General features: G+C 42.4%; 1 protein-coding gene and 1 pseudogene across 1 annotated transcript in view; both read right to left on the bottom strand.

Annotated features, from left to right (window-relative positions):
• The window catches only part of LOC125448232 (vitamin D3 receptor B-like), a 380,711-nt gene that overhangs the window by 345,152 nt on the left and 15,267 nt on the right, over positions 1 to 20,292 (bottom strand). The gene's annotated exons all lie outside the window — the stretch shown is intronic.
• On the bottom strand, positions 13,940 to 14,058 carry LOC125448392 (5S ribosomal RNA; annotated as a pseudogene).

Genomic DNA, 20,292 nt, shown 5'->3' on the forward strand with positions numbered 1-20,292 from the left:
CTCCAAGTACACACCAGTTAATCGCATCTGGTTTATGGAAACGTTCTGTTAAATGCAAATTAGGTTCACCAGAAATTCATACCCTACATACTTTAATGGGAAAATTGTTGGTTTAGAGAAAAGTTCAGACAGAGGTTTCTTGGTTTATGGAAGTAGTTCTTGGCAAGTACTCACATTGGCGTAGCACAGAAAATTCACAGATGGAAGCACTTTAAACAAGTCTCATTTGCATGTATCTAAATGATTGCAGTGAGCCTCCAGAAGCCATGAGACAGACTTAAGTACAAATAGGTTTAGCCAACATGGTTTGATATTCTACAGAATATATTCTGCTATTGCCATACTTTGTATATTGCTCTCAATAGATGCAAATCTATGATAAGACAAGGTAAGAATTTTAGAACTCTGGGAATAGGTCCGAATCAATTCACATACTTGTGTGTTTGCTTCAAGCGAAGTCCCAGACTAGGGTATACAATCTAAAACTTGAACAGATAATTGATCCCTTACAAAGACTTAAGTCTTCTAAAGGTGAGAATTCAAAGTTGCCACTTCAAATTGTATCATCAAAATAAATCTGCTCACTTTTCAAATTGATTGTTTGGTTAGGTAAGGTCATGGGTTGGGATAACATTACAACACAAACGGTAATTCGGTAGTACAGAACTTGAGTATTGATGAAAAAATGACATTTTTGTCAAACCTTTTGGTCTTGCACTATCAGAACAATTTAGCAGAAAAATCGAAGTGAAAAGAACATTTATACTGTATGAGAGGAGCATGTTGAAACTTTGACTCCTGATTCTACAGTCACCAGCCAGGAGAAACATCCTACTTACATCTGCACTATAAACATTTTGGAAATTTTAATGGGGTTAGCTCTCATTCTTTGAAACACTACAGAATACGTAATAAAAACCAAAAGAACTGCGGATGCTGTAAATCAGGAACAAAAACAAGTTGCTGGAAAAGCTCAGCAGGTCCGGCAGCATCTGTGAAGGGAAAAAAACAGAGTTAACATTTCGGGTCCGGTGACCCTTCCTCAGAACTAAAGAATACATACTCAAAAATTCTTCAATTTTAACTCATAAGACAATTCCAACATCCTGGGGATTAATATGCTGAATCTTCTCTGCAATCTTTCTCAGGCAAATGTATCCCTCCTAAGGTAAAGAGGCCCAAAACTGTACACAATACTCCAGGTGTGTTCTAAGGATCTATACAACAGCAGTAAGACATATGTACTCATGTACTCAAATCCCTTTGTGATGAAGGCCAATATACCATTTGCCTTCTTAGCTTTTACTGTACCTGCATGCTGTGATTCATGAACAAGGAACCAAGGTACAGGGGGTTCTTCTATAATGTGTGGTCCAGCAATGTGAATTAGTTAAAACGCAATTGATGAATAGGGGAACAATATTTGTAAAACGTTAACTTTGTGTTGAATGTAATGCAATTCCTACATTGACAACACATGATCAGTTTCAAGGGCTTTGTCCTGAACATGCACCAAAAAAAGTCCCCAAGCTGGCATCAAAGATCCTCGCGTTCTCTGTGTTACCCACAAAATGCGAGGACAAAGTGACAAGAATGATAATAAGAAGCATCCTGGTGATAAAATTCCAGATGGTGTACGTAAAAAATAGGCCAAAAGAGAAGTTAGATGTTGTAAATTGTTTTGAGCATAATGAGAGAGCACATGATACTGCTCATGCAACAGGAATGAAGGAGTCTACCTTATGCACCATTAGAGACAATGCAGAAAAGATTAAAGCAAGCTGTATTGCTGGAACAAGCCTGAGTGCTAGCAAATCTGTGAGGTCTTGGACAAGGGAACTTGAGAAGGTGGAGCAGCTTCTAAGTGTGTGGACAGAACAGCAAACGATGAAGTGTTCTGGGACCATGCTTTTCTCCATAAAAGAGAAAGCTTTATCAAGTAATGAAGCTCTAACAAAACAAGCTGAAAATCCTGCAGATGTGCCTGCCTTTGGTGCTAGCAGTGGCTGGTTTGCTGGTTTTAAGAACCACTATGCTTTTCATAATGCAAACTTATATGGCAAAGCTGCCAGCACAGACGAGGACCATGCGATGGCATTTCCTCCCACAGTAATAAAAAGTGACGAACAAGGCTACAACTTCAATCAAATTTTCAATTTGGATGAGACAAGTTTATATGTCTCATCTAAGTGAATGCCATCAAAGACCTACATTTCTATGAATGAAGCACATGCTTTAAGGTAGCAAAAGATTGTATGGCTGTGCTGCTGGGTGTCAATGCCAGTGGAGGCTTAAAGCTCAAGCCTGTGGTGGTGTACCACTCTGCCCAACTGCAGGCCTTGAAAAAGTTACCTTAAGTTTATCGAAGACAGCAAGAACTGCAGATGCTGGATACCGTTTCATAGAGCATCTGCACTCTGTATGTGATCATGTCGTTTCGTGAAGCACCGGCACTCTGTACGCAAAAATCGACAACACCTTTCAGTTGCTAACCATTTTAACTCCCTCTCCTACTCCCACGTTCACCCTGAGCCTCCTCCAGTGCCACAATGGCGCCACATGCAAACTGGAGGACCAACACCTCATATTCAGCCTCGGGAACCTACAGCCCTTTGGCCTGAACATAGAATTCACCAGTTTTAAAATCTCCCCAACCCTGGCCAAAACCTAACACAGTCTGTCCATTTTCTTTCCCAATCATCCACCCCACCCTTCCCAATGACTAATCCCTACCACTCCCTACCTGTATCCACCTGTCACCATCCCACCTCCCCTCCCCCAGCCCCACCCCTCCTCTCTCTACTTATTTCCCAGTTCCCTTCCCCTGCCCCAGTTCTGAAGAAGGGTCCCAATCTGAAACGTCGACTTTCCTGCTCCTCTGATGCTGCCTGACCTGCTGTGTTCCTCCTGCTCCTTACTGTGTTGACTTTACCTTAAGTCCACTCTCTGCATCTACTTCAGGTCAAGCAAAAGAGGTTGGATGATTAGCCAAATTTTTTCTGACCTTATTGCTGATGTTTGTTTTTGAAGGTAGTTTTAGAAAGTATTGCAAAAAAAATGTAGATTTCAAGATTCTCCTCATCCTGAATAATACGCCAAGCCATCTTCAAACCATTGGTGAAAACATTAAAGTGCTATTTCTATCCCCAAACACAACCTCTCTCCTTCAACCCATGGACCAGGGTGCAATAACCGCTTTTAAAGCTTATTATTTAAGGCACACATTTAAGACGCTGATTACAGCCACTGAGGGGGATAAGAACAGTGTTCTTCAATTTTGGAAAAGCTTTAACATTAAGAATGCAATTGACATTATCGTGGAGGCTTGGGGCAATATCAGTAAGGACTGCTTGTATGCAGTTTGGTGGAAGCTTCTCCCAGAATTTTTTTCAAGATTTTAAAACTTTTGACATGTCAAAGGAGTTCTCAAGAATCAAAAAACATTGTGTTGATCTTGAAAAGCAAGCTGGGTTTGAAGAAGTGGAGAGTAAGGATGTTGTTGAGCTGCTTGAGTCCTACCGTGAAGTCCTCTCTACAGCTGATCTATAACAACTTGTCTTGTTGCTGAGGGAGAACTGGAAACTAGAGATGAAGAAGGTGAAGTCCAGGATGCAGCACTGTTATCCTGAGGGAAATTGAGAAGCAGTTGCAGCTTTTAGAGGACAATGATTACAATGCAGAATGCAGCAGGATAGCAGTTTGTGGAATAAGATCTTACTTGGCACCTATGAACAGCTTCTTCATGAAAGAAGAAAAAGGGCAAAGACTGGATGTATTTTTTAAGCCAACCCTCAAGAAATAGTCAGAAAACAATGAACCATGGCCATTCACTTTTGGATTAACTATTTTTTGCCCTAACTCTGCAAGCACAACTGCACCTGAAGGTGATAGTGATGGTGATGATGATGATGACGATGATCCTCAGTCCCTGCATTAACAACGGAGCTACCTCAGAATCTCCTCCCCCATCAAGTCATCTTGACAGTTTTTCAAGACAAGGTGATAAATTTACTGTTATTTCATTATTACTTATGAATTAAACATTTGTTCATACTGTGCTAGCCTTTGGTTACACTCTTGAGTGATTTTTGAGTCACTTTGAATGTTATCTTTTGTTGGTCTGCCGCTAACCTCCCTCCCAGCCTTTTCCAATAAAGCCCTGTTATTTCTATAGCATGATTTTCTGTAACATGTCATTTCACATGAATGCATCTATCACATTACTGCAGAACCCCCATACCTCATTTTCAAAAGACCTGTGTTTCCCCAGCATTTCAGGGAGATTTTCTGTATTTTCCTCTGTAAAGACAGGCATAAAACAATTGCTTCATTTCTTCACCATTTCTTTGCTCATCACTGCAAGTTTCCATGTCTCCGCTTGCAATGTTCCCACACTTGTCCTCTTAATTCTTTCCTATTTGCATACCCAAAAGAAGCTCTTACAATCCACTTTTATGTTTCTTGTTAGCTGGCATTCATATTATCTCTTCCCCAGTTTCTTGGTCATTCTTTGCTGTATTCTAAATTGCTCCTAATCCTCCAGCTTTGTCTGACACTTTATAAGCCACTTTCTTTGATATAATGCAATTTTTATCTTGCCTGTTAGTTACAGTTGATTTACCTATCCTTTTGGGTTTTTGTGTCCATAAGAAATGCACATTTGTTGTGGACCATGTAATACTTCTTAAAATATTTGCCCTTTCCTGTCGACATCAAACCTTTTATTGTATTTTCCCAATCCACCATCACCAATTTGCTCCTCATACTTTCATTGTTTCATTTGTGGAGGTTTAAAATTCTAAGTTGAGAATGAACAATATCATATTCTATCATATTATGGTAATTATTTTCCAAAGATTTATTTACAGCTAGGTCATTAGTTAGTCCTTTCTCATTATACAATATTAAATTCAAAATAACTTTATCCCTAGCTGGCTCTTCAAGGCATTACTCTAGAAACCCATCTCATTCATATACTGTCCAGGAATTCATCCTTCACAGCATTAGCGCTCATGAGATTTACCCGGTATATATATAAGTAAATTGAAGTTGCTTATACTGCACCAAAAATTATAGGCCACCAAACCGCAGTGGTAATCAAATCCCACAAATATTTCCTGCCCTTTGCTGTTTTTAGCTTAACCCAAAGTAATTCTACATCTTGATCCTCTCACTAATAAACTGATCTTGTCCCTCATTAAGAGTATAACCCCATCTCCTTTTCACTTTAGCCTATCCTTTCTAATTGATAAAAATTCTCAAATATTCCATTCCAGGTCTTATTTACCCTGTAACTAAGTCTCAAATTGGCAATTAAATCATATTTATTTCCCTCAATTTGTGCTTTCAAATCATTTAGTTTGCTGTGAATACTGCATGCATTCATTCAGAGTCCCCTTAACATTCTCCTAAGTTTAATTTAGTTGAGATACATAACTCTCATAGCTGATGAAAAGAAAAAAACAAAGTATATAGTTTTAGCACAGATTTATGACATACTTTATTTGCTACTGTGAAATGTCAATGGAGCTCAAATCCTATGTTTTATTAACTTCCTACATTCACTTATGGGACACTGGCTTCACTGGCTGGGGCCAGCATTATTGTCCCTCCCTAGGAGCCCTTGAGAAAGTGATAATGAGCTGCCTTCTTGAAGCACTGCAGTTCATGTGCTATTAGGAACACCCATAATATTGTTAGGATGATAGCTCCATTATTTTGACCAGGAACGGTGATATACACTCAAGTTAGGATGGTGAATGGCTTGGAGGGGAACTTGCAGGTGGTATTCACATATATCTGCCGCCCTTATTCTTTGATATTTTAGTGGTTGTAGTTTTAGAAGGTACTGTTGAAGAAACCTTGGTCAACTTCCACATTGCATCTTGTAGATAGCATACACTGCTGCTACTGAATGTTGGTGATGGAGGGAGTGGATGTTTGAGGATGTAGTGCCAATCAAGGGGCCTATTTTGTCCTGGAGAGTGTCAAGCTGATTGGGAATTGTTCTCATTCAGGCAAGTGGAGAGTATCCTATACTTGTGCCTTATAGATGATAGACAGGCTTTGGGAGTCAACAGTGAGTTACTTGCTGCAGAATTACTAGCCTCTGACCTGCTCTTATAGCCACTATATTCATATGGCTAGTCCAGTTCTGTTTCCAGTTAATGATAACCCCCAGGATGTTGATCGTGGAAGGCTCAGTGATGGTAATGACACTGAATATTACGGGGTGGTGGTTAAATTCTCTCTTGTTGGAGATGATCATTTGTGACGAGTGCAGCACAAACGTCACTTGCCACTTTTCAGCTCAAGCTTGGTACTGTCCAGGTCTTGATGAATTTAGAAATAGAATACTTCTATAACTGAGTCATTGCGAATGGTGCTGAAAATTATGCTATCAAATGCAAGCAACCCACTCCGACCTTCCAACGTGAGAAACGTCATTGATGAAACAGATGAAGATGTTTGGACCTATGACATTACGCAGAGGAACCTCTGCAGAGATGTCACTAAGTTGAAATATTTGGCTTCCAACGACCATCTTTTATGTTTTTCACAAGCAGCATTCCGAGAATCTCACTAGACACCAGACAGGTGCCAATTGACAGCGATTAACGCTTGATGGTTCTTTAATATTTAGCGTCCCATTTTGTTAACCACGCCAAGCAAGCTAGACATCAGGAAAAGTTGATATTAAAACCAGAACAGTTAACCAGGAACTTTAGCTCACCACTTACTCTGTACGACCTCCATGTTGGACACTAGGCACAAACATCTCATGGCATGGTCCATGGGGACCAGCCACATGTACCATATAACCACAGATATTGGCATCCAATATGTGCCAGCTTCTGAGAACCTTCATGGAATATTTCAATCCACTTACAGGAAGCTTCTGCTCTTTAATGCAGCACCTGCAATTATCATTTTAAGACTGCAACTCAGCTAATGAACTGGACAAGGTTACATCTCCAGCCCCTTTGCTCACTGTCATAGTATTTCTTCACTTTGACCCTACTTGGATGCTTACAGTGTCTCTTCCTTGGATTGTCTTGCCTTGCCCCTCAGCTAGAGATTCCAGGCTCATGTTACTTCTATTTTGCCATGCCATTTCGCACAGGTACAAAGCCAGGAAGCTTGGCATATTCGGCAGCAGGCCTTCCGTCAGGGGTCCTAGCACAGTAAGTCAAGGAAGCATCAGATTCCAGTCCAGGCCCTGCTTGGGGCAGACTCAGGATTCTCTCTCATGAGGGGTAAAGAGCTGAATGACAAATGGTCTTGACTCTTTCTGCCCTACAGTGAGTTTTTTTCCTTCATGGAATGAGAAAGAGGTGGGTATTATTGAAAAGAAAAGTTTTCTATTATTATTAGTGCAAGTGGGGAGGTGTCTCAAGCAAGTAAGTAGGCGATAGACAATAGGTGCAGGAGTAGGCCATTCGGCCCTTCGAGCCAGCACCACCATTCATTATGGTCATGGCTGATCATCCACAATCAGTATCCTGTTCCTGCCTTATCCCCATAACCCTTGGTTCCACTATCTTGAAGAGCTCTATCTCTTTCTTGAAAGTATCCAGAGACTTGGCCTCCATTGCCTTCTGGGGCAGAGCATTCCATATATCCACCACTCTCTGGGTGAAGAAGTTTCTCCTCAACTCTGTTCTAAATGGCCTACCCCTTATTTTTAAACTGTGTCCTCTGGTTCTGGACTCCCCCATCAACGGAAACATGCTTCCTGCCTCCAGAGTGTCCAATCCTTTAATTATCTTATACGTCTCAATCAGATCCCCTCTCATCCTTCTAAACTTAAGTGTATACAAGCCTAGTTGCTCCAATCTTTCAACATATGATAGTCCTGCCATTCCGGGAATTGACCTTGTGAACCTATGGTGCACTCCCTCAATAGCAAGAATGTCCTTCCTCAAATTTGGAGACCAAAACTGCACACAATACTCCAGGTGCGTCTTACCAGGGCCTTGTACAGCTGCAGAAGGACCTCTTTGCTCCTATACTCAATTCTTCTTGTTATGAAGGCCAGCATGCCATTAGCTTTCTTCACTGCCTGCTGTACCTGCATGCTTGCTTTCATTGACTGATGTACAAGAACACCCAGATCTTGTTGTACTTCCCCTTTACCTAACTTGACTCCATTTAGATCGTAATCTGCCTTCCTGTTCTTGTCACCAAAGTGGATAACTACACATTTATCCACATTAAACTGCATCTGCCATGCATCCGTCCACTCACCTAGCCTGTTCAAGTCACCCTGTATTCTCATAACATCCTCCTCACATTTCACCCTGCCACCCAGCTTTGTGTCATCAGCAAATTTGCTAATATTACTTTTAATGCCTTTATCTATATCATTAATGTATATTGTAAATTGCTGCGGTCCCAGCACCAAACCTTGTGGTACCCCACTGGTCACCGCCTGCCATTCCGAAAGGGACCCGTTTATCATTACTCTTTGCTTCCTGTCAGCCAGCCAATTTTTAATCCAAGCCAGTATTTTGTCCCCAATACCATGTGCCCTAATATTGCTCACTAATCTCCTATGTGGGACTTTATCAAAGGCTTTCTGAAAGTCCAGGTATACGACATCTTGCAACATCTTCCCCACTCACCTTCACTCACTCCAATCCCATACTACTGGCTCTCCCTTGTCCATCATCATAGTTACATCCTCAAAAAATTCCAGAAGATTAGTCAAGCATGATTTCCCCTTCGTAAATCCATGCTGACTCTGACCTATCCTGTTACTGCTATCCAAATGATTCGTAATTTCATCGTTTATAATTGACTCCAGCATCTTTCCCACCACTGATGTCAGGCTAACCAGTCTATAATTCCCTGTTTTCTCTCTCCCTCCTTTCTTGAAAAGTGGGACAACATTAGCCACCCTCCAATCTGCAGGAACTGATCCTGAATCTACAGAACATTGGAAAATAATTACCAATGCGTCCACGATTTCTACAGCCACCTCCTTGAGTACCCTGGGATGCAAACCATCAGGTCCCGGGAACTTAGCAGCCTTCAGACCTAACAATTTATCCAACACCACTTCCTGCCTAATATGAATACCCTTCAGTTCATCCATTACCCTAGGTCCTTCAAGTCAGAGGGCATACAGGGTTAGTGGTGTCAGGGATTGGAGTGAATGAAGGTGAGTGGGGAAGATGTTGCAAGCAATAATGAGAGTGGTAGGACATGAACTTTGGTGGGTGGTGGGCACAGTAGCAAAAAAGTAGTGGACAAAAAATGTCCCAATCTTAAAGTCCCAACTCAATAAAGGTGTATGGAATGCTCAGCTCCCAATGCAGGTACCTGGGCCTAACTGTGGCCTGAAGTCTTTTGCTGCTGCTGCCGTCACCGATCACAGGGATGTGTGTCGCATCTATTTTGATGTTCACCACCTTCAGTATGAGACTTTCTCAATGCCCTTTTTTCCTTCATTCATGAGATTAGGTCCACGACCAAAAGCAATGCCCTTAACCTTGCAATTTGCCTGCAACAGGTCCACTGCAGATGCCAGCTCCCTATCCCTACACTCATCCTTGTATCATCTGGACAATAAGGATACCCTCGACAGGCTTCTACTTACTGACTACAAGCTCTGCCTTCAACACTACATTCCCAATCAAACTAATCTCCAAGCTCCAAGTCTTAGGTCTCTGCTCGGCCCTCTGCAACTGTTTCCTCGACTTCCTGACCAACAGACTGCAATCAGTGAAGATGGAAAACACCACCTCCTCCATGATAATCTTGAATACAGACACCCCGCAAGGATGCATTCTCAGCCCCCTATTGGATTCTCTGTACATTTACAATTGTGTAGCCAAATTTCATCCAAACACCATCTACAAGTTTACTGATGACACCACTGTTGTAGGCTGGATCTCAAACAGTGACGAGACAGAATACAGGAAAGAGACAGAGTGTTTGGTGATGTGGTATAAAGATAACGATCTCTCCCACAACATCAGCAAAACTAAAGAGTTGATCATTGACTTAAGGAAGCGGAGTGGAGGTCACACCCCTATCTACATCAATGGTGCTGAGGTGGAGACGGTTGAGAGCGTCAAGTCCCTGGGAGTGACAATCACCAATAAACAGCCCTGGTCCACCCACATTGATGAGATGGTCAACAAGGGGCAACAATGTCTCTACTTTCCTCAGGAGGCTAAGGAAATTCAGCATGTCCATAAGGGCTCTTCCAACTTTTACAGATGAACCATAGAAAGCATTCTACCTGGGTGCATCACAGCTTGGTGCGGCAACTGCTCTGCCCAGCATCATAAGAAACTACAGAGAGTTGTGAACACAGCTCAGCCTATCAGGCAAGCCAACCTTCCAACAATTGAATCAATAAATGTGGAGCTAGAAAAGCGCAGCTGGTCAGACAGCTTCCAAGGAGCAGGAAAGTCAACATTTTGGGAGAAACCTGTCATCAGGATTGGGAGGAGGAGCGGAGCCTAGCTCTGCATGAACTAACCAACCCGACCTTCCGGTTGCCATCCACTTTAATACCCCCTCCCACTCCCCTGGTGACATTTCCATCCTCGGCCTCCTCCAATGTCACAGAGAGGCCAAAAGTAAACTGGAGGAACAACACCTGATATTTCACCCTGGGAGCTTACAGCCCAATGGCCTGAATACTGACTCTACCACCTTAAAAATTTCTTCTTCCCCAGCTTGTCCATCTTCCTACTCACCTACCTGCTCCACCCTTCCTGCTGACCAACTATAATAACCCTCAACCTACATCCATCTAACCTCCCCTCCACCATCCCCAACCCCTTCCCTCTATTTATTTCTGGGCTCCCCTCCTCCTCCCCAGTCCTAATGAAGGATTTCGGCCCAAAACATTGACTTTCCTGCTTCTCTGATGCTGTCTGACCTGCTGTGCTTTTCCAGCTACACATTTATTGACTCCAGCTTACAGCATCTGCAGTCCTTACTGTCTCCTTCCATCCACTGATTCCATCTACAATTCTCACTGCCTTGGAAAGACAGCCAACATTAAAGACCCCTCCCACCCGGTTATAATCTCTTCCAACCTCTTCCATCAGGCAGAAGATACAAAAGTTTAAGCATGTGTACCAATAGGTTCAAGAACAGCTTTTTTCCCCACTGTTATTAGACTTCTGAAAGGGCCTCTCAAATTTCAAATCTAATGTTAATCTTGCTTTTTGTGCACCTTTGTTGCAGCTGTAACTTGGTATTCTTCACTCCGTTCAATCACCCAATGATCTTTGTATGCTATGATCTGCCTGTGCCACATGCAAAACAGAACTTTTTACTGTACCTAGACGTACATGACAATAATAAATCATTCCATTTCCTGTACTTTTCCTTTCACCTTTTCCTCTAGTCCACTCTTCCTTCTCTTACAACAAAGCTTGTCTGGTCTTCAGCTACACCTTTGCAGCATTCAGATTTGCCAAATTAACAGTGCAATCCTACAAGTAAACACATTTGCCCTTATTTTGAATAGGAGTAGAGTATTTAATCTGATCACAAAATAGTTGTTTCTACTCTCTATGCTGCCCTCTTATTTCCAATCATGCTTCCCTGAACAACTACCTATGCAACAACAGCAGATGCAAAATATGCCCCTCTACCTTTTAAAGCAGTGGCCAGGGTCCTACACAACCCTTCTATATAAACCAACAATTCACATGTTCTTCCTTCAATGGAGATAATAAATTCAAATTAGAAGAATGTTTTGCCATATACTTTCATTTGGCTCATCATTAATGTTGACTTGCACCATTCTTTAACAGCCTACTTTGTTCTAACTAAGATCAGTGCAAACTTCAGCAATAGTATCTTAGCTCCTTTACAAAGAGGAGAAGGATTAGGCCATGCAGTCTTGAGGATACTCCACCATTCAGTACCATCATGGTGGATCAGATTGCAACCTCAAATCCACATTTCCACCTACTCTGAATAACCCTTTTCCCATTTTCTTGAGAAAAACGTATTCACCACTTTCAAAATTATTCAAGAAGTCTGCTTAAACCCTTTTGAGGAAGTGAGTCCAAAGACTCATTCAGAAAAAAAGGAAATCTCACTTGTCTTAAATGGGCAACCTCTGTTATTAAACAAGTAACCCCAGTTATAGGTTTTCCAAAAGAAAACATCTTTTCCATATCCACTCTGTCAAGACACAGAACATAGAACAGTACAGCACAGGATTGGGCCCTTTGACCCACAAATGATGCCAAATGAAACTAATCCCTTTTGCCTGCCTTTAGCCCGTATCCCTCCATATGCACTTATCTAAAAGCATCTAAAAAGTGCCTACTGTATCTGCCTCCACCACTACTCCTGGCAGCATGTTCCAGATTCCAACCACTCTGTGTAAAAAAATAATGTGCCTGTCACAGTTCCTTTGAACTTCCGCTTCTCACCTTAAATGTATGTCCCCTCAGGATCCTGTATGTTTCAATCAAATCACCTCTTACTCAGTTAAAATCCTGCAGGTACAACCATACCCTGGCCAACCTTTCCTTGTAAGACAACACACCCATTTCAGGAATCAGTCCAGCAAACATTCTTCGAGCTGCTTCCAAAGCAATAAGGTAAGCCAAACTGCGACAGTATCACGGGTAAGAGAAAGAGTATCATGATGCGGTCTTGCAAATGTCCTGTACAATTGAAGCACAACCAACCTAATTTTGTGGTTTTGGGCACTAGCTGAACCTCTGGTGTAAATAGCTGTAATAACTCCATCCAGACCACTATCCCATCACCAAGTCACCTTTTACTTACATGTGGAGGATCCTTGACACTGATCCAGCTCCCTCAGGGCCAGCTCTCAGAGTAAATTGAATCTCTCACACTCCTGTAAATTTTGTTTTTTTCTCCCGCCCACATCACCTGTGGTTGTGTGTGTGTACAGTCTCAGTGAAAAAGAACTTTATTCTACACTTTCACCACCAGGTAAAACACCCATGTGGCCAGTGAACCATTAACAAGCATAGCCTGATAAGGACAAAGGTTATGTGAGAAAAAAAGCGAAGGGAAAGGGTAAAGTCTAAATCAAAATAGAGTTGGAGGGGGAAATAGAGTACTCTATTCCGCACAGTGCCCAACTCTCCCCAAAGGCATCAAGAGTATTGGTGGACACTATGTGCTTCCTCTCTAGGGTCAATCATAGAAGAACCGTGGAAGAAGGGCAGGCACTCAGCAGAGACTATCCCCTCCACGGCCCACTGCCTAGACCTTTTTGTAGCCAGCCTGGACAGGCCTAGGAGCACACCCACGAAGAGGTCCTCCAATCTGCCCACACCCCTCAGCACCAGGTGCCCAAAGATCAGGAGCATGGGGTTGAAGTACGATCAAAAACACAACAAAAGGTTTCTCAAATAACAAAGAAAGGGGTGCGAACGGCCACAACCAATCTATATATGTAATATACACATGGTCCATTGACTTCATAGTGCCGTAAAATAAGCAGATGAACTGGGAGTCCATGAACCACTGCAATCTGTGGTTATAGTGTGCTGCGTGCAACACCCTCCACCCCAGATCCTCGAGTGAAAAGGGGAGGACTCCCATGTAGAGAGCCCCAACACACAGTGGCAAATGGGCTCGCCAAGGTGTGTCAGGGCGGTGGATGAAGGAGAAGAGGTGGATGGTGTACAGCAGCAGTCTGTACAAAGCCTGCCGTTTCAACTCCCTGAAAGGCATGCAACACACACTCTGGAGGAGGCTCAGGTTGTCAGACACAGACGCCGAGGGTGGTACGGGATCCTGGAGCCAACGTGAAATTTTGTCCAAGCAGGGGTAGACGCAGATGGGATTCCACTGCGCACCTGAGCATCCTCCAAATGGTGCATGACATCAGGTCTCAGCAGCACCATTTTAAGGCATCGGATAGCAGTGGCAATGAGTCAGACATCTAGCACTGCCCTGTGTACCAATTCCTGCGGTAAGCCTACTGCACCTGGTATTCTCAGGCAATCTCTCATCCAAATACTAAGCAGGTCTGAATCTGCTTAACTTCTGAGATCAGAAGAGATTGGGTGCTTTCAGACTAATACGGCTATAGAACAGATTAATAGCCCCAATCAGAGAATTAATATTCTATCAGGTCCACCTGGCTGACCTCATTACAATCACTACATCCCTCTCCCTCTAAGTCCGAGGACATAGACTAAGTCCTTCTTTTGTAGCTCTTCCTGGGGCACTTTAGAACTGGGCCCAGTTCCTCCAACTCTGCCTCTGTAATGGGTGGTGTGTCTTTCTGCCAGATCATTGGATGACAAATGGTATGGAGCTGTCCTTATATGTCAAATACTATTCAGCTTCAGGAAATACTCAAATTCCCTGCTGGTAAACGATGGCTCGTTATCTGTGACCAGTATTTCCGGAAGAACATATATTACAAATGATGCTCACAGTTTTTCTATTGTTGCCCCCATATTTGACAAATGAAGTCTATGCATGTCCAACCCCTTTGAGTGGGCCTCCACATTGACTATAAACAGTGAGTCCATGAAAGGTATAGAGCCAGATGAACACAGCAGGCCAAGCAGCATCAGAGAAGCAGGAAGGCTGACATTTCGGGCATAGGCCCTTCTTCAGAAATGAAGAAGGGTCTAGGCTCGAAACGTCAGCCTTCCTGTTCGATGAAGGGTCTAGGCCCGAAACGTCAGCTTTTGTGCTCCTGAGATGCTGCTTGGCCTGCTGTGTTCATCCAGCTTCACACTTTATTATCTTGGATTCTCCAGCATCTGCAGTTCCCATTATCACTCTACACCTTGTTATCTCAGATTCTCCAGCATCTGCAGTTCCTACTATCTCTGAGCCCATGAAAGGACCAGTTGAAGTCTAACCTAGTCCAGGGTTTATCTGGTCATTCCCATGAATGTGGGGGAGCTGCTGGTGGTAATTTTTGTCTTTGTTGGCACTCTGGGCACTGCCAATACGATTGCGCTATGCCCGCATCCAATCCTGGCCACCAGAAATAATGTCTCACCAACATCTTCATTTTGGAAACTCCTGGATGACCCTTGTGAAGTTGAGCCAGTATCTGGCAGCATTCCTTCCTCAAGACAATCGCTCTTGCTCCACATACTAATATGCTGTTCTCTATTGTGATCTGGTCTCTCCAGATCTTGCTTTGTCCTCTTTAAATAAAATTAGCAGGGGTTTGTGGTCCATTATTATTACAAATTTATGTCCATAAAGATATTGGTGGAACTTCCGAACTTCAAATATGACCGCCAAACCGTCCTTCTATCTGGGCGTATTTATGCTCTGCTTTAGCCAAAGTCACGCATGCATACTCTATCGGGTAATTTCTCACCACTAGGCCACCTACGAGCTAATACTACCCTCATGCCGTATGGGGAGGCATCACATGTGAATTGTATGGCCTGGTGGGTAAACAGTGACTCGGATGAGAGGATGGATTGGTACACATGAGTGAGTGCTGGCTATGTACTGTGAACAACATGAGGCTGCTCTGCCATAAAGTTGCTGTTGAGGGACAATGCTTGCTTGCTGACAATGGTCTAGATGCACAGCGGTCTTTCAAAGATGGCATCAGGACAAAGGATGTAAAACCTTTGGCAGATATCCGGTGACAGGAAAGTTGTTCCAGGAATGACAAGTTTAGGATGGGGCTAGAATCAGTCAAGCTGTGCTCAGAACTGTACTGCTTTTAGCCAACCCTAACCATAAGGCTCTTTTAAAAATGGTTATTGATGCTAGCGACATTGGTGTGGGGCCTGTTTTAGTGCATGATGACGAAATGCCTGACACTGATTAATCAAAGAAACTGACTGCACATCAGCAAAAATATTCAATAATTGAGAAGGATGCGTTAAGTTTTGTCTTGTCTACACATCATTTTGAAATAGACATTACCAATGTGGTAAGAACAGGTAATTATACAGACAAAAATCCTTTGATTTTCTTGGAAACATTTCAGGACAAGAGCTTATAATTATTTTGGTGGAGCTCAATTCTCTAACCACATAATTTGAAAATCATTCAATGGTCTGGAAAAGAAAATGTTATAGTGGATGCTTTATCGAGAGCATATGTGATGGACCCCCAAGTTCTGTGGTACACATGGACTTGTGTAAAATAAGGTTGCTGTGTAACTCATCTCATCTTTAGTGTCAATATGTTAATACTGTTAATAATATGTTAATGTGACATACTAATAGCATTAACGTAATTTTTGATAGGTCATGAAAAATGCCTCTTAAAGATACCTTTTCATTCTTCAAAGCTGTGATGGAAGGGATGTGATTTATATATAATAAAATAGTACATTAAATAATTTATAGACAATTTATTTTAGAGTTTGAATTTTGATCTAGTGGCATGTGGGTTTGGTCAGTACTTTTGAGGGAATTTAATGATTAACATGTCAATATTTCTGGAGCCATGGGTTTTTTTAAAAACCAAGATGAGACAGAGGGAATTCCTCTGATGGCAATGGGAATTTGTTTACATTTGAAGAGTTTTATGAGTGGATAGAATAAACACTGGGAAGTATCTTGCTTTCAGTTCAGAAGAATGTTAAATTGTTTCGGTTTGCTTAGGCAAAATACTTATAGCTTGGAAAGGTTTTCATTTTAGTTTGCAGGAGGTCTGTTGAAGTTGAATGTATGAAGAAAGTTTCTCTTAGAGAAAGTGGTTAGTTCCAAAGTTAGGAAATAGGTTACATCAGTGTAAGTGTTTTTCATTGAAAGATTCCAGATGTGTTTGGTTATAGCCCTGATGGGATTATTTGAAGATAAGAAAATCTAAGCTCAGTTCTGCAGCTAATCAAGGAAGAGGACATCAAATGCTCAAGGCTGGGAATTGAAAGACGCAGTTAAATTAAATCTAGATATATGATAGACAAGTAAACGTTCTCTGGTACTTGAGTACTGTAAAGTGTCAAATTTGGGATTGATGGGATTGTACATTACGGTATTTCAATACCTTTAAAATCACATTATATCTAAATTGCTTGGTTTATTCTATTTTATCCTCCTTTCTTTTGTGTAATAAACTTGCACTTTGCTTTTAAAACCAAATTAAAACATTGTTGCTTGTGTTTCAGTAAAAGGGTACCTCATTAAAGAAAAAGTATAAAATAATAGTCTATCAAGCCAGATTGAAGTCTGGAATCTGACTTGTCCAGTAATAGCATCAGATAGGATCATAACAATATTATTAGCTAGCTTTCTCTTTGACTCTAATTTCTTCCTCCTTTCCACTCTTTCAGTTCTTTATATTCTGTACAATCTTCCGACTTACCACTCATCTTGCAGAATCATGTACTTTTTCTTTCAAATTTGACCTTATCTTTAATTTTTTTTGAAGTTAGCCATGGGTTGTTTCTCCTTCCCATGGAATCCTACTTTCTTATTGGAATTAACTCTTCTGATTCTTCCAAAATACCTCTTTAAATGTCTGTCACTGCATCTATTCTTTCATTCTCGGGATGTAGGTATCACTGGCTGGGCCAGCACTTATTGCTGATCTCCAGTTGCCTTTCAGAAGACGGTGGAGAGCTGCCTTCTTGAAGTGTTGCAGTCCATTTGGTATAGGTACATCCACAATCCTGTTGGGAAGGGAGTTCTAAGATTTTGACCCAGGAACACTAAGTGAACAGTAATAAGGGAGGCGACGGTTTGGTGGTATTATTGCTGCACTGTTAATCCAGAGACCCAGATAACATTCTGCGACCCAGGTTCGAATCCCACCACGGCAGATGGTGGAATTTGAATTCAGTAAATATCTGGAATTAAGAATCTAATGATGACTATGAATCCATTGTCAAAAAACCCATCTGGTTCACTAATGTCCTTTAGGAAAGGAAACTGCCATCCTTACCTGGTTTGGCCTACATGTGACTCCAGACACACAGCAATGTGGTTAACTCTGGGCAAAGAGGGATGGGCAATGAATACTGCATAGTTAGCGACGCCCTCATCCCATTAATGAATAAAAAATAAAAGATTCTCTGTCTTGATGATAACATTTGAGTGGGGGATATGCCACGTCACAAGTTTGCAGATTGTGTTAGTCTACGATTCTGCTGCTGTTGATGGACCTTGGCACCTCAAGAATGTCTCAGTCTTGAGTTGCTAGCTGTGTTCAAAGACTGTCACATTTAGCACAATGATAGTGTCACACAATAAAGTGGAGGGTATTCTCAATGTGAAGATGGGTCTTAACAGGAACATAGAAGATAGGAGCAGGAGGAGGCTATTTGGCCCTCTGAGCTTACTCCGCCATTCATTACAGTCATGGCTGATTGTCCAACTCAATAGCCTAATCCTGCTTTCTCCCCATAACCTTTGACCCCATTCGCCCCAAGTGTTATTTCTAGTTGCCTCTTAAATACATTCACTATTTTGGCATCAACTACTTCCTGTGGTAATGAATTTCACAGGCTCACCACTCTTTGGGTGAAGAAATGTCTTCTCATCTCCATCCTAAATGGTCTACCCCGAATCCCCCTACTGTGATCCCTGGTTCTGGACACACCCACCGTCGGGAACATTCTCCCTGCATTTACCCTGTCCAGTCCTGTTACAATTTTGTAAGTCTCCATGAGATCCCCCCCCACCACCTTATTCATCCTAACTCTACCAAAAACAATCCCAACCAAGTCAATCTCTTCCCATATGTCAGACCCACCATCTCCGGAATCAGCCTGGTAAACCTTCGCTCCACTCTCTTGAGAGCAAGAGAATCTATCCTCAGAAAAGGAAACCAAAACTTCACACAATATTCTAGGTGTGGCCTCACCTGTCTACAAGGACTGTCTGGTGATCACTCGATCATGGGCAGATTCACTTGTCCTCAATAATCTGCCTACCACAAGGTCAAGTTTGTTTTTCCCTTTTGTTTGTTCCCTCACCAGCCACTGCAGAACCAATCTAGCACCAATTCATTTTTGACTCGACCAGCTTACTCTGTGGTGGTGCAACCAAGCCTCTCTTGGTGATGAAATTGATGTCCACTGCCCAGCATATATCCTGCACCCCTGCCACCCTTAGTGCTTTCTCCAAATAGTGTTCAAGGTGCAGGTGTACTTTTCATCTGGCAGGAGGATTCACTGATATCTTTAACCTCTCCTTGCTAAAATCTGAAGTCCCCACCTGCTTCAAGAAAACCACTATGATCCCAATACCAAAGAAAATACATGCAACAGGCCTTAATGGCTTCTCCCCGGTGGATGTGACCTTCATAATTATGAAGTGCTTTGAGAGGGTAGTCATGGCTCACATCAACTCTAGTCTCCCAGCCTGCCTAGATCCCTCGCAATTTGCCTCCCGGCGAAACAGGGAACATCTGGATAATAAGGATACCTACATCAGGGTCCTAATTATTGACTACAGCTCCGCCCTCAACACTATAATTCCAACCAAATTAATCTCCAAGCTCTGAGACCTATGTCTTGGCTCTGCCCTCTACAACTGGATCCTCAGCCTTTTGGTTCACAGACTGCAATCAGTGAAGGTAGACTACAGCAGCTCCTCTGAGATAATATTGAATACCGGCGCCCTGCATAGATGCATACTCCGCCCCCTACCGTATACTCCCTGTACACTCACAACTGTGTGGCCAAATTTCATCCAAACGCCATCTACAAGTTCGTTGAGAACACCACCATTGTAGGCTGGTATATTACACAAAGAGAGTCAGAATACAGGAAGGAGATAGAATGCTTGGTATCATGATACAAGGATAACAATCTCTCCCTCAATGTCAGCAAAACTAAAGAATGATCATTGACTTCAGAAAGAAAGGGAGAGGACACACCCCTATGTACGTCAATGGAACTGAAGTAGAGAGGGTCGAGAGTGTCACATTCCTCAGAGTGATGATAACCAACAATCTGTCCTGGACCTCCCACGCAGATGTGACAGTCAAGAAGGCACAACAATGCCTCTTCTTCCTCAGGAGGCTTAGGAAATTCAGCACTGCCATAAGGACCCTCACCAACTTTTACAGATGCACCATAATAAACATTCTGTACGGGTACAAAACAGCCTGATACGGCTGATAGTAGGAAATGCCGATGCTGGAGAATCTAAGATAACATTTTGTGAAGCTGGATGAACACAGCAGGCCAAGCAGCATCAGAGGAGCAGGAAAGTTTGACGTTTCGGGTCGAGACCCTTTTTCTGAAGAAGGGTCTCGACCCGAAACATCAAACTTTCCTGCTCCTCTGATGCTGCTTGGCCTGCTGTGTTCATCCAGCTTCACAACGTGTTATCTTAGCCTGATACAGCTACTGCTCTACCCAGAGCCGTAAGAAACTACAGA

The sequence above is a fragment of the Stegostoma tigrinum genome, chromosome X (assembly GCF_030684315.1).
Source record: "Stegostoma tigrinum isolate sSteTig4 chromosome X, sSteTig4.hap1, whole genome shotgun sequence".
Lineage (NCBI taxonomy): Eukaryota > Metazoa > Chordata > Chondrichthyes > Orectolobiformes > Stegostomatidae > Stegostoma > Stegostoma tigrinum.